This window comes from Bos indicus x Bos taurus, chromosome 1 (genome assembly GCF_003369695.1).
Source record: "Bos indicus x Bos taurus breed Angus x Brahman F1 hybrid chromosome 1, Bos_hybrid_MaternalHap_v2.0, whole genome shotgun sequence".
In the NCBI taxonomy this organism is placed as follows: Eukaryota; Metazoa; Chordata; class Mammalia; order Artiodactyla; family Bovidae; genus Bos; species Bos indicus x Bos taurus.
Window position 1 is genome coordinate 111416933 of NC_040076.1, and position 14051 is coordinate 111430983.

The window sequence follows — 14051 nt, forward strand, 5'->3', positions numbered from 1 at the left end:
TACAATAATCTGGACAAAATCATTCCCAATTTGTATCAGTTAAAGAAAGTCATGAATAGTGAAAATAATTAGGTTTCAGAATGAAATGGCATAAGTATTCAGCATGGATAAAATGGAGGCAGAATCCATGTCTCATGTTTTCAGAGCCTATTTGTCAGCTCCCCGGCTGAAAGAAACATCTTAAAGTACGAGTTAGGAGATCAGGAATTTGAAATACATGGAGATTGTTTTTGAATTATAAGAAATGTCCCTACCTGATCAGACAGAATAAATGACATGTCAGGAAATATCTTCTAAACTTATCTTGAAACTGAAATTTATCTGTCATTTGAGATTATTCATGTGCAGCTACTCAAATGTAACTTTATTATGTGAATGCTCCATCTGAGAGCCTGTCTCGAGGTTGTTGCTAGTTGATGGTATCAACTTTAATGTGCCATGTTCACAGAGAGGCTTGCTTCTTATTTAGAATATGAATTAAACTGTGGCTGAGGTTTTTCTGAGTGGAACTGACTTTTCTAAGACTTAAGAAAGAGCTTTTACACAGAAATAGGGAAAGATTTGGTTTACTCAGTATGCAGTTTATTAGAAGGGTTTTTCATTGAGAGTTTTATCTTTTAATATGTTTGGAAACTTTCATATGCAGAATGTGGGAGTCAGTTGAATGGCATGACATACTATCAGGATTGTCTTTATACATCTTGAAAGTAAGGATGAAAATGACTTCTATTACTTTTATCACATGAAGTAATCTTTAAGATGAACGTTAAAGTTAAGCATTAATTCTTAAACATAATGGAAATGTGAATGAATTTTTCTAGTCAGATAAGCTTTTAAGATTGACACATATAAGGTGTCTGTTTGGAGGTAGATGTAGTCACATACTGATGGTCTTGCTAGATGTTTGTCTTAATGAGCATATACTTCATATTTTACTTAATAGACTTTCAATTATTCATTTTAATGATTTATTTTACTGAGTGAAAAAATTTCTTTATTAACTGTCCATCTTGGTATTAAAATAATCTTAGTGGGTAGCAAGACTTTTTCAGAATAAATCTTTTGAATTTCATATCACTATTAAGTGGAACCTTTTAAATTATATAGATCAACTCCATTTCCAAGTGTGTGGAAATTAATAGACTCTGAATTCTCATGAAATCTGAGTTGCATTATTAAACAGTAATGTTCATTTTTCACTCTCATGCATTGGAGAAGGAAATGGCAACCCACTCCAGTGTTCTTGCCTGGAGAATCACAGGGACGGGGTAGTCTGGTGGGCTGCCGTCTATGGGGTCGGACAGAGTCGGACACGACTGAAGCGACTTAGCAGCAGCAGTGGAAGTAATTTCAATTTATGGGGAGACAAAATTGAAAAATATTCATTCAGAGCCAGGAAGACTAAAGAGCAGAAACCTGAGTTTTGACGGTATACCCTTAGTCTTAAAATGTCTATTAAGTGTAAAATTCATGTCTGCGCCTACATTGTGCTTATCCTCGGAGAATTATTATTATTGTTGTCCTTTGCCTCATAATGTAATACCAGGTTCTATAAACCTCCAAACTAGAAGGCATCTTACTGATTCTTAAAACAATGCTGAATATGTAAGGGACTTGATTTGCAGCATAAAAACAGAAGTCAGAGCAAGCTTTGGGCATGTAAGGCAAGTGTTTTATAATATTATGTCTAGGAATTCCAATATCCTCTTTGGTAATAAGAGAGAATAGTGCTTTCTTGCTTACTTCACAAAATTGTTATAAGAAGTATGGGTATAATGTCTCTGAAAGCATTTGAAAGATGGAAAATGATGACAGGTATGGAAAATGAGATAGTCATGGACATAAGGACAATGCATATTTTGTCTACTTTAGTTGAAAAGCATTTGTATTTGTTCTGGAGTGCAAATCGAAAGCACTATGACCTAGAACCTTGGTACCATCTGCTACTAATTTTCCCCTTGGCTTAGTGTAACCTACATGCCCGCAGTGTTCATGCATTGTATGAATGCCTTATGGAATGGCTGAAGTCAAAGTAGCAGTGAGTCCTAGATTCCTAGAGCAGGAATAAATTATAGCAATCTTACTCTTTTAAAGAGAAAAAAATAGATTGTGCAATTTTTTCTAAGACATGGAGCAGATCTGTGTCTAGAATTGGACCCTCCAATTCACAGATGATAATGGCTAGACCCACTCTTTTTAAATACACAAATTTTTGCTTTTAGCAAATGCTAAACATTTAGATACTTATGATCTCTCTCATCTTGTGTCATTTGAATTCTTTGTGTAAGGCCATTTTTAAGGAGGGAAAAATGGACAGTTTCTTGCGTAATTCTTAACTGCTAATAAATAATAATCAAATATACCAAATATATACTTTATATATAAGGTGTTGATTGTGGATATGAAAGTGAATAAAAGTATTAATCTGTTTTGCAGTAACTCATGATCTAGTGCAAAGACACGCTCATATCACTATAACTAGCTACATAATGATATGAGCGTGTCTTTGCACTAGATCATGAGTTACTGGAAAGTAGATTAATACTTTTATTCACTCATGCTCATATCACTGTAACTAGCTACATAATGGAGAAGGCAATGGCACCCCACTCTGATACTCTTGCCTGGAGAATCCCATGGACGGAGGAGCCTGGAAAGCTGCGTTCCATGGGGTTGCTGAGGGTCAGACACGACTGAGCACCTTCACTTTCACACATTGGAGAAGGAAATGGCAGCCCATTCTAGTATTTTTGCCTGGAGAATCCCAGGGACGGGGGAGCCTGGTGGGCTGCCGTCTGTGGGGTCACACAGAATCGGACATGACTGAAGTAACTTAGCAGCAGCAGCAGCAGCAGCTACATAATAGAGGAGCATTCCAGTGGTACCTTGAGCTTGGAGAATTCAGCAAAGTATTTCTGGAGGTGACATTTGAACTGAGCCTTGAAGGATAAGAAGGATTATATCAGGTGAATAGGCAAGGATTGAAGATGAAGTAGGCAAGGGCCAATAAAGACTTCATAATCCAGGTTAAGAAATGTAGGCATTATCCAAGAAAAAAAAAGGGATGATTATAAGCTAGGGAGAGATTAATCTGATTTGAATTTCAGATCTCTCTGACAACAGTTTAGAGAAAGCTGGGAGGGATGAGTCCAGAGCAAAAGAGACCAGAAGGCTGTTGCAGTAAATAGGTGAGAATACACTGGACCCTACTCAGGTTTCTTAGCTTAGATGTTCTTTTAGGAGAAATTTCTGGACTCTGATGTCCACCCTTGTGCCTTTGCTCTGGTCGTAGCTGCCCTGGAACTCGCACGGCTTCTCCCTCTGCATATGCTGTGTATCTAGTCACTGTCTTGTAGTTGAGCTAAGTTAGCTACAAGTAGGTACTTTCCTGGAGAAGGCAATGGCACCCCACTCCAGTACTCTTGCCTGGAAAATCCCATGGACGGAGGGCCTGGTGGGCTGTAGTCCTTGGGGTCGCTAAGAGTCGGACACGACTTCACTTTCACTTTCACTTTTCACTTTCATGCATTGGAGGAGGAAATGGCAACCCACTCCAGTGTTCTTGCCTGGAGAATCCCAGGGACAGAGGAGCCTCATGGGCTGCCATCTATGGGGTCACACAGACATAACTGAAGCGACTTAGCAGCAGTAGCAGCAGCAGCAGGTACTTGCCTTATATGAAATTTAACATTTCTGCTCTTACTGAGTTTACAATCTCTAGTCCATTAGACAGAATTGTGCCTAATGAAATCTCTGCTCTTCTTTTACAGAGAACAAAAAAATTGTTTCCCCAAGAATCTCAGAGAACCCCAACTCCACATTTTTTAGGTTGCAAGATATTTGTTTCAGTGTTGTCATGTTGCTTGCATAATCAGTCCAGCTAAAATTAGAGTAGGGAGGTCTTTGGTCATTTCTTGGTACTTAATTTTGTTTTTGGAGAAAAGGGCTATTTTCTCATTTAATGAAGATGATGTTCATGATGCTGTATACTTTATTGTGATCCACAGATCTGTCAGTGTTTCTTGAACTATCTGTTAGGGCAAGTTCTCCATCATTACTCTTACTCAAAAAATGTTGACTCTTTTAATGTATTTTTCTGTTCCTGATAAAGATTAGATATAGGCTGTCTAGTTCCAAGAGTAATTTTGTTGGTTTTTTTTTTTTTTAAGTGGAATCGCATTGCATTTATAAATTAACTGAGCAGAACCATCACTATTAAGACATTGAGTCCCTCCCTTTCAGGAACACAGTAGAAGGCACCGTATTTAGGTCTTTTATGTCAGTGAAGATTTAAGGTTTTCTTCATGCAGATTGTCCATGTTTCTTGTTAGGTTTATTCTTATGGTTTTAGTTGGTATTGTGAATAGATCTTTTTCAGTTACATTACTTTGTTTTTGAAAACAGTTAAAATTTAAACACAATAGTATAGAAGAATTAATACAAAAAGTGTCCTTCCCTCTCTTAACCCTCTCTACCTCTTTCTCGTTAACTCCTTTCCTGTTTTTTGTAGAGTTTTAGTATTAGTTTCATATCTCTAAATGATGTACTATATTACTACTTACAGATTTTCAGTTTTTGATATTGTCTATTGATTTTATTCTATGTTAGATGAGGAATTAACTCACTTTTACCACCCCCGTCTCTGAGTTACTCCATTGCTTACCTTTGTGACTTTAGCAATTATCTAGACTTTTGTGTTTCCTGCTCTGCCAAATAGAAATACTCCATTCAGTGATCATAGCATTCCCTTTTACCAATCCTTTCTCTTGATTATCCCTCCTAACTTTTCTCACATAAAGTAATTTTTCCATTCTTTTTCTGTATTTATACTCAGTCCATGCTTTGATAATAGGTTGATTTAAAAAGTTTATTGGGGAAACAGTGGAAACAGTGGCAGACTTTATTTTTGGGGGCTCCAAAATCACTGCAGATAGTGACTGCAGCCATGAAATTAAAAGATGCTTGCTCCTTGGAAGAAAAGCTATGACTAACCTAGACAACATATAAAAAAGCAGAGACATTACTTTGCTAACAAAGGTTCGTCTAGTCAAGGCTATGGTTTTTCCAGTAGTCATGTATGGATGTGAGAATTGGACTATAAAGAATGCTGAGTGCCGAAGAATTGATGCTTTTGAACTGTGGTGTTGGAGAAGACTCTTGAGAGTCCCTTGGACTACAAGGAGATCCAACCAGTCCATCCTAAAGGAAATCAATCCTGAATATTCACTGGAAGGACTGATGCTGAGGCTGAAACTCCAATACTTTGGCCACCTGATGTGAAGACCTGACTCATTTGAAAAGACCCTGATGCTGGGAAAGATTGAGGGTGGGAGGAGAAGGGGACAACAGAGGATGAGATGGCTGGATGGTATCACCGACTCAATGGACATGAGTTTGAGTAAACTCCGGGAGTTTGTGACGGACAGGGAGGCCTGTCGTGCTACAGTCCATGGGGTTGCAAAGAGTTGGACAGAACTGAGCGACTGAACTTAACTGAAAAAAGTTTATTATCAGTAACAAAGTTTATAAACTCTAGTTACATACATTTACATTATTTTGGCTATATAAATGCTCACCAGAGAGAGGTAATTGCTTAATTTTAAGGGTACTAATTCAGAGGATGAGCTCCCCAGGTGGTGTAGTGGTACAGAGCTCACCTGCCAGAGGAGGAGACACAAGAGATGCAGGTTTGAGCCCTGGGTCAGGAAGATCCCCTGGAGGAGGGCATGACGACCCACTCCAGTATTCTTGCCTGGAAAATGCCATGGACCGAGGGGTATGGTGGTCTACAGTCACAAAGACTCAGTGGGCTGGAGTCACAAAGAGTCAGACATGACTGAAGTGACTGAACATACACATTTCAGAGAATGGTACCTGAGGAAAAGGACAGATTCTGGAGATTTCTGTGTCACATGATGGCATCACATTTATTAGAATTGAATGGCTGGTAATTTGACAGCTAGCAATCTTGATCATAACTCAGGTGAGTGTAGGTATCTCCATTTTGGGGGTGAGGAATTTGAGGTTCAGAGAAAGGAACATAACTCACCCTAGGTCACACTGTAATGAGTAGAGCTGATGTTTGAATCCTGTTGGCTGACTTCGGAGCCTGACTTGCAGTCACGTTCTGTCTTAGTGATGATATTATTGTCCTGGAGGTGCTGAGATGCTGAGTAAAAGATTCTATTTATATTTCTACAAACATCTCAGTTTAACTTTGCTTTCTTCAGATGTCTTCCCCCAGCCATCAGTTTGGCCAGACATTCCCTTGAGTAAATGGACCTACAGATGGGTACTTCCTGAGTAAGAGACAAGAAGAAGAATGTGTGGTAGATTGCATGGGGTTGGTATAGGGAAGCAGTGGGTTAAGAATGAGGGCTTCCCAGGGGGCTCAGTGGTAAAGAATCCACCTGCCAAGCAGGAGATGGGCGTTTGATCCCTGGGTTGGGAAGATCCCCTGGAGAAGGGAATGGCTACCCCTCCAGTATTCTTGCCTGGGAAATCCCATGGACAGAGAAACCTGGTGGGCTATAGTCCATGGGGTTGCAAAGAGTCGGACATGAGTTGGTGACTCAGCAGCAGTGGGGTTAAGAATGGTTAGGGTGGGAGCAAATTACACAAGGTTTTTGATATCCCCATGAGGAGTTTGGGTTGGATTTAATGAAGAAGGGAGAGGGATGGTAAAATTTGGAGTGAGTGAGTGATATAAAAGCAGTATCTTAAGAAAAAGGAATGGTATTTTATGAGAAAATAGGGTATCTAGAGAAAAAAAGAAGTGCTGCAAAGGATGGATTCAACAGGCAAAGGTTAAGATCAGTCGCTCAGTCGTGTCCTACTCTCTGTGACCCCATGAATCTCAGCACGCCGGGCCTCCCTGTCCATCACCAACTCCCGGAGTTCACTGAGACTCACGTCCATTGAGTCAGTGATGCCATCCAGCCATCTCATCCTCTGTCATCCCCTTCTCCTCTTGCCCCCAATCTCTCCCAGCATCAGGGTCTTTTCCAATGAGTCAACTCTTCGCATGAGGTGGCCAAAGTACTGGAGTTTCAGCTTTAGCATCATTCCTTCCAAAGAAATCCCAGGGCTGATCTCCTTCAGAATGGACCGGTTGGATCTCCTTGCAGTCCAAGGGACTCTCAAGAGTCTTCTCCAACACCACAGTTCAAAAGCATCAATTCTTCGGCGCTCAGCCTTCTTCAGAGTCCAACTCTCACATTCATACATGACCACTGGAAAAACCATAGCCTTGACTAGACGAACCTTTGTTGGCAAAGTAATGTCTCTGCTTTTGAATATGCTATCTAGGTTGGTCATAACTTTCCTTCCAAGGAGTAAGCGTCTTTTAATTTCATGGCTGCAGTCACCATCTGCAGTGATTTTGGAGCCCAGAAAACTAAAGTCTGACACTGTTTCCACTGTTTCCCCTTCTATTTCCCATGAAGTGATGGGACTAGATGCCATGATCTTCGTTTTCTGAAGGTTGAGCTTTAAGCCAACTTTTTCACTCTCCACTTTCACTTTCATCAAGAGGCTTTTGAGTTCCTCTTCACTTTCTGCCATAAGGGTGGTGTCATCTGCATATCTGAGGTTATTGATATTTCTCCCGGCAATCTTGATTCCAGCTTGTGTTTCTTCTAGTCCAGTGTTTCTTCTAGTCCAGTGTTTCTCATGATGTACTCTGCATACAAGTTAAATAAACAGGGTGACAGTATACAGCCTTGACGAACTCCTTTTCCTATTTGGAACCAGTCTGTTGTTCCAGGTCCAGTTCTAACTGTTGCTTCCTGACCTGCATACAGACTTCTCAAGAGGCAGATCAGGTGGTCTGGTATTCCCATCTCTTTCAGAATTTTCCATAGTTTATTGTGATCCACACAGTCAAAGGCTTTGGCATAGTCAATAAAGCAGAAATAGATGTTTTTCTGGAACTCTCTTGCTTTTTCTGTGATCCAGCGGATGTTGGCAATTTGATCTCTGGTTCCTCTGCCTTTTCTAAAACCAGCTTGAACATCTGGAAGTTCACGGTTCATGTATTGCTGAAGCCCGAGTTGGAGAATTTTGAGCATTACTTTACTAGCGTGTGAGATGAGTGCAATTGTGCGGTAGTTTGAGCTTTCTTTGGCATTGCCTTTCTTTGGGATTGGAATGAAAACTGACCTTTTCCAGTCCTGTGGCCACTGCTGAGTTTTCCAAATTTGCTGGCATATTGAGTGCAGCACTTTCACAGCATCATCTTTCAGGATTTGGAATAGCTCAACTGGAATCCCATCACCTCCACTAGCTTTGTTCATAGTGATGCTTTCTAAGGCCCACTTGACTTCACATTCCAGGATGTCTGGCTCTAGGTGAGTGATCACACCATCGTGATTATCTGGGTCGTGAAGATCTTTTTTGTACAGTTCTTCTGTGTATTCTTGCCATCTCTTCTTAATATCTTCTGCTTCTGTTAGGTCCATACCATTTCTGTCCTTTATTGAGCCCATCTTTAAAGAGGCCTTCAAACTGCTTGAGAAATTGGTTCAGGCATATCAAGGCCATGACCCCTAGTCATTGAGAGTTTGACAAATGATCTGTTACTGTCTCTAATTACTTGTCAACAAAACAGAAGCTATCATAAGTGAGCTAGAGTTACTTCAGCAGTCTCTTTGAAGAAAGGTGAATGATTGTTTCTATTGATCTGTTTAAAGAATAAGTCATGGTGGTTGATGTGTGTGACATAAGGTTTTCGTCTAATCCAGTGACCTGTTGCTTCTCACTTTTCTTTAAAATCGTTGTCAATCTTGTCTGTTTTTTTCCCCAAGGAGGATATACAAAGATAAAGTTTGAGAAAATATACAAGCAGGAGTCTGAGGCATATCTGCCTCAAATGTACAAATTCAGGAGAAGAGATAAAAGGGATGATGTAAAAGACAGCTCCAAAGGATGATTTTGTTACTTTCTTTTTTATAGTCTCTCATTGCATATTCTCCTCTCCTGTCTTAGCTTTTCATCATTTGCGCTCTTCTTTATTCTTGGTTTTGAATGTCCGAAGTTATACTCAATGACTTTAAAAAAACAAGCAGTATCGATTTACATTAAGTACTAAGTGAAATCGCTCCTTGCGTTTCTCACTCCTCAGATATAACTGTGCTTGGTATATTGGCATCTGGGTTGCAGGTTTGCATCCTTCCAGGAGTGTGTGCTGCGTGTGTGCATACATATCCAGGAAAGGGTCACATCAGCAGGGACGGTTTCCTAGGGAAGTAAATTTTTATTTCGTTTTAGTCAACAAGGAGGATGAAAATATAAATTGTATGGACCATTCCGAAAATCACCTTCCCATCTCTACTTGTGTCCCAGTGTGAACATGAGATAGGGCCTCAGCTATTACTTATTCAGCTGGTATTACTTAGTTACTAAGCCAGTACTTAGTAATGAAATTACTCTCATATGGTGAGTATTCTCTTGATATAGAGGTTTTATGGTCGATTTAGATGATTTCATCCTATTCTCTCATTTTTATACTTTTTCTTTACTCATTTCTTTTCTCAGGTTTGTATCAATTATTTGAAAAATGAAAAGTTCAGAAAATTAGGAAAATGAAAGAAGGCAGGCATAAGGAGCATAATAAATAGTAATATACAAATTTTGTTGGTGTGGGGGGAGGGGAAGAATGATGTTCCATATTTCTTATTTACCATTTACTTTTCACCTTATTTAAAAATTTTCGTTGACAGGTCTTTTTATCTGATCATGGTGTGTAGTCATTCTGAACTTCAGTTCATTTTCTTTCACTATTTACTTACCTTTTTTCTGTCTCAAATTTACGCCTATTTGCCCCTGAAGAAGTGGTAGATGGATACAAGACAGGCAAACAAAGGAACAATACAGTGAATGTGGAACAAAGCCACCCTGTCCTTCTTAGGCTTGCGTTTCTTTTTCTACTCCGGGCACCCACTCTTGTTGATTGTGATCTCTCCTCCACAGCATCTTCCTTTTGGTTTTTAAATGTCCCTGCCCTAGTGTTCTAATTTTCTTTTTTTTTTTTTCCATAGAGAAAAATTTAGAATGTATTTGATTTATAAAGTCACATGCAAATCTGTGAAGATAAGAATCAATGGATCAATGGTTGGTATTACTCTGACTCAAACATGCATCAGCTGACATGTCTTGCAGCAGTAACCTACACTGTGTGAGGCTAGGGGATCTTTCTAAGACACTTTCTGTGATTTTTCTCATTCTAAGCTCAGAAGTATTGTTAAGAACAGACAAAGCAGCACAAACATTGGCAGACTCGGCAGAAGCCATGAGGATCTTGGAGAGCAACAAACGGATGAAAGTTCTAAAGTTATCAACTGTTAGTACAAACAGCATCAACCGGCTATGACTAAGGTTCTCCTGTAATTCACTGGGTGGATGTGGCCCTTATTTGAAAAGAGAGTTCAGTTTTGGTCACTGCGTTTAAAAAGGGTGAAAACTGGCATATCATAATGAATACTAACAATAGAAAATGGATTCCTTTAGGAACAGGTAAAGATCAAAGGGCTGAACATACTGTTTCTTGGTTGAAAAATTCAGTTTTGTAATTCTGTTGTTTCTAGCTATTTATCATTTTATACCTTTAAATTTCTTCATTTGACTAATGTGTTCTTTCTTCTTTCTGTAATCTTAAGTTTTTAAACTTAAATTATTTTATATTGGAGTATAGTTGATTTACAATGTTGTATTAGTTTCAGGTGTAGAGCAAAGTGGTTCAGTTATAAATATACATCCATCCATTCTTTTTCAGATTCTTTGCTCATACAGATCATTACAGAATGTTGAGTAGAGTTTCCTTTGCCATACAGTAGGTCCTTGTTGAGCATCTGTGTGTGTGTGTGTGTGTGTGTGTGTGTGTATGTACGCTGAGTAGTGTATATATGTTAATGTGTGCTTTTTATGCCACCGTTTTCTGCTACTTCCTTTATTCTTCTGGACACAGTTCCAAGTTTGGACTTTCTTCAGTGTCTCATTTATTCATTACATAATTTCTTTGTTCTTTTATTCATATTTCTGAGACCTTCCCACATTTTCACATGTAGGCTGCTCTCTTTTTAACTTTATCATGTCTTTGTTTCTTTGTATTCCTCAGTGAAACATGAGGGACACTGGTGGCAGGGAGAGCACTGGAAGTTCTAATCCAGGATTTTTCCAGTGCTGTGGAACACTGGGGGAGAATGTGGGATTTGAAACAAAATAGCAGCAAAAACCCAAAAGTTTTTTTTTTTTTTTTAAATATTTATTTCTTTATATGTATTCTGCTGTTCTGGGTCTTAGTTGCAGCATGCAGGATTTAGTGTCCTGACCAGGGATTGAACCTCGGCGGCTAGCATTGGGAGCTTGGAGTCTTAGCACTGGACTACCAGGGAAGTCCCCCAAACAAGCAGAAGTTCTGGTAGAAGTTTACCTTTTTAGGTAATCACCTAGGTCAATTTCTCTGACACCCTTTTTCTCATTTAACAAATATGAATTCCGTGCATTTCGAAGAGTTGTGAGGATTGAGAAGATGCGTGTTACAAGTTTTGCCCAGTGGTTGGTACCTAGGCCTTCAGTGTAAGTTGCATCCCCCCCAATATTAATAATTCATGTGTGTTCATTGCAGTACCTGTGTTCTGCACACACCCCTCATCTGTGTCCCTTCCTCCCTTTTTCTTAGTGGTAACAACCTGTATCAGTTTCTTATTTAAAATTAATTTTTATTGGCGTACAGTTGACTTACAATGTTGTGTTAGTTTCTGCTGTACAGCAAAGTGACTCAGTTGCAAATATACATATATCCGCTCTCTTTAAGATTATTTTCCCATATAGGTCAGAATACTGAGTAGAGTTCCTTGTGCTGTACAATAAGTCCTTATTAGTCATCTATTTTATATATAGTAGTGTATATATGTTAATCCCCATCTCCCAATTTATCCCTCCTCTCTCCCTTTCTCCCTTGATAGCCATGTTTGTTTTCTACATCTATAATTCTATTTCTGTTTTATAAATTATTTTATGAATCATTTGTACCATTTTTTAAAGATTCCACATATGTTGTTGTCCAGTCGCTAAGTTGTGTCTGACTCTTTGCGACCCTATGGACTGCAGTATACCAGGCTCCTTTGTCCTCCATTATTTCCAGGAGTGTGCTCCAATTCATGTCCATTGAGTCAGTGATGTTATCTAACCATCTCATCCTCTGCTGCCCCCTTCTCCTTTTGACTTCAGTCTTTCCTAGCATCAGGGTCTTTTCCAGTGAGTTGGTTCTTTGCAGATCCCACATGTAAGCAATATCATATAATATTTGTTTTTCTCTGTCTGATTTACTTCACTCAATATGACAATCTCTGGGTCCTTCCACGTCACTGCAAATGTTGTTATTTTGTTTTTTTAAATGGCTGAGTAATATTTTATTGTGTGTATGTACCGCATGTTTATCCATTCATCCATTGATGGACATTTAATTGGCTTTCATGTCCTGGCTGTTCCCAGTAGTGCTACAAGGAACATTGGGGTGCATGGATCTTTTGAAATTATGGTTTTCTTGAGATATATGCTAAGGAATAGAATTGCTGGATCATATGGTAGCTCTATTTTTAATTTCTTAGGGAACTTCCATACTGTTCTCCATAGTGGCTGAACCAATTAAGATTTTCATCAACAATATAGGAAGGTTCTCTTCTCTCCACACCCTCTCCAGTATTTACCTCTCAGCACCTATCCAGTATTTAGTATTTAAATAACATATTTATTATTTTTTTGATGCTGGCCATTCTGACTGATGTGAGGTAACACCTTTTTGTAATTTTGATTTGTATTTCTCTAATTATCAGTGATGTTGAATATCTTTTCATGTGCTCTTTGGCCATCTGTATGTCTTCTTTGGAGAATTGTCTGTTTAGATCTTCCACCTATTTATATTGGATTTTTTTTTCTTCTAGTAGTGAGCTGCATGAGATGTTTGTATATTTTGGAGATGAATCCCTTGTCAGTCAATTCGTTTGCAAATATTTTCTCCCTTTCTGTGGGTTGTCTTTTTTTTTTTTTTTTTAAGATGGTTTCCTTTGCTGTGCAAAAGCTTTTAAGTTTAGTCAGGTCCCATTTGTTTATTTTTGTTTATCAGTTTCTATTTGTATTTTCCCTCACGTTTGTGGTATTCACCCTTTTTGTTTGTTTAGTCACTAAGTCATGTCTGACTGTTTTGTGACCCCATGAACTGTAGCCCACCAGGTTCCTCTGTCCATGGGATTTCCCTGACAAGAAGACTGCAGTGGGTTGCCATTTCCTTCTCCAGGGACTCTTCCTGACCCATGGATCAAACCTGCGGCATTGCAGGTAGATTCTTTACTGCTGAGCCACCAGGGAAGTTCACAAACTTATCTTTTTACTGAACTACTATGTAACCAAACCCCTAAATAAGTCAAACATTGATAAAAGTATAAAAAAACCTAAGGAAGCAATAAGTTAAATACATTCTAGTTGCTTTATGTAGCAAAACAGCTAATTATTTAGAAGCATATTACCCATTCAGTTTTGATAGTCATGGCTCACCTATAATATGCAGATTACTTGAGAGTATCCTCTAAGAAGAGTTAATATTTGATCATCTTTGCTGATTTTTTTCATGCTAAGTCTTTCAAATTCAAAATTTGCTTTGCTTCTAGTCACTTAGATCAATTGTATAAATTAAGCAGACTGTCAGCTTAAAGGTAACTTCTCAACGTTATGTCCTTAGTATCTCCTACAGATGAAACAGGATTTTTTTTTTTAATGCAAGGAAGAGGACTAAAAAAATTACTTAACTGTGTTCTCAAAAAGTAAGTGAGAGGGTTTTTTATTTTTCTAACCTGATTGGTGAAGAATTTTAAGAAAAGATCCAGGTCAGCCCAGGTAGGAAACTGGTCACTTTTATACATGGCTACTGGGAAACTGAATCAGTATTTTGGGAGGGCATTTTGACAATGGAAAAATCTTTTAGCTTATCGGCTTTACTTCCAGGCACTAGTCCTGAAAAAGAACTTGCGCATTTGCATAAAGATGTATCTATCAAT

At 38.7% G+C, this 14051-nt stretch overlaps 1 protein-coding gene across 9 annotated transcripts in view; it reads left to right on the forward strand.

The window, feature by feature from the left end:
* PLCH1 (phospholipase C eta 1) overlaps window positions 1-14051 on the forward strand; it is a 253565-nt gene that overhangs the window by 62608 nt on the left and 176906 nt on the right. The window lies entirely within an intron of this gene.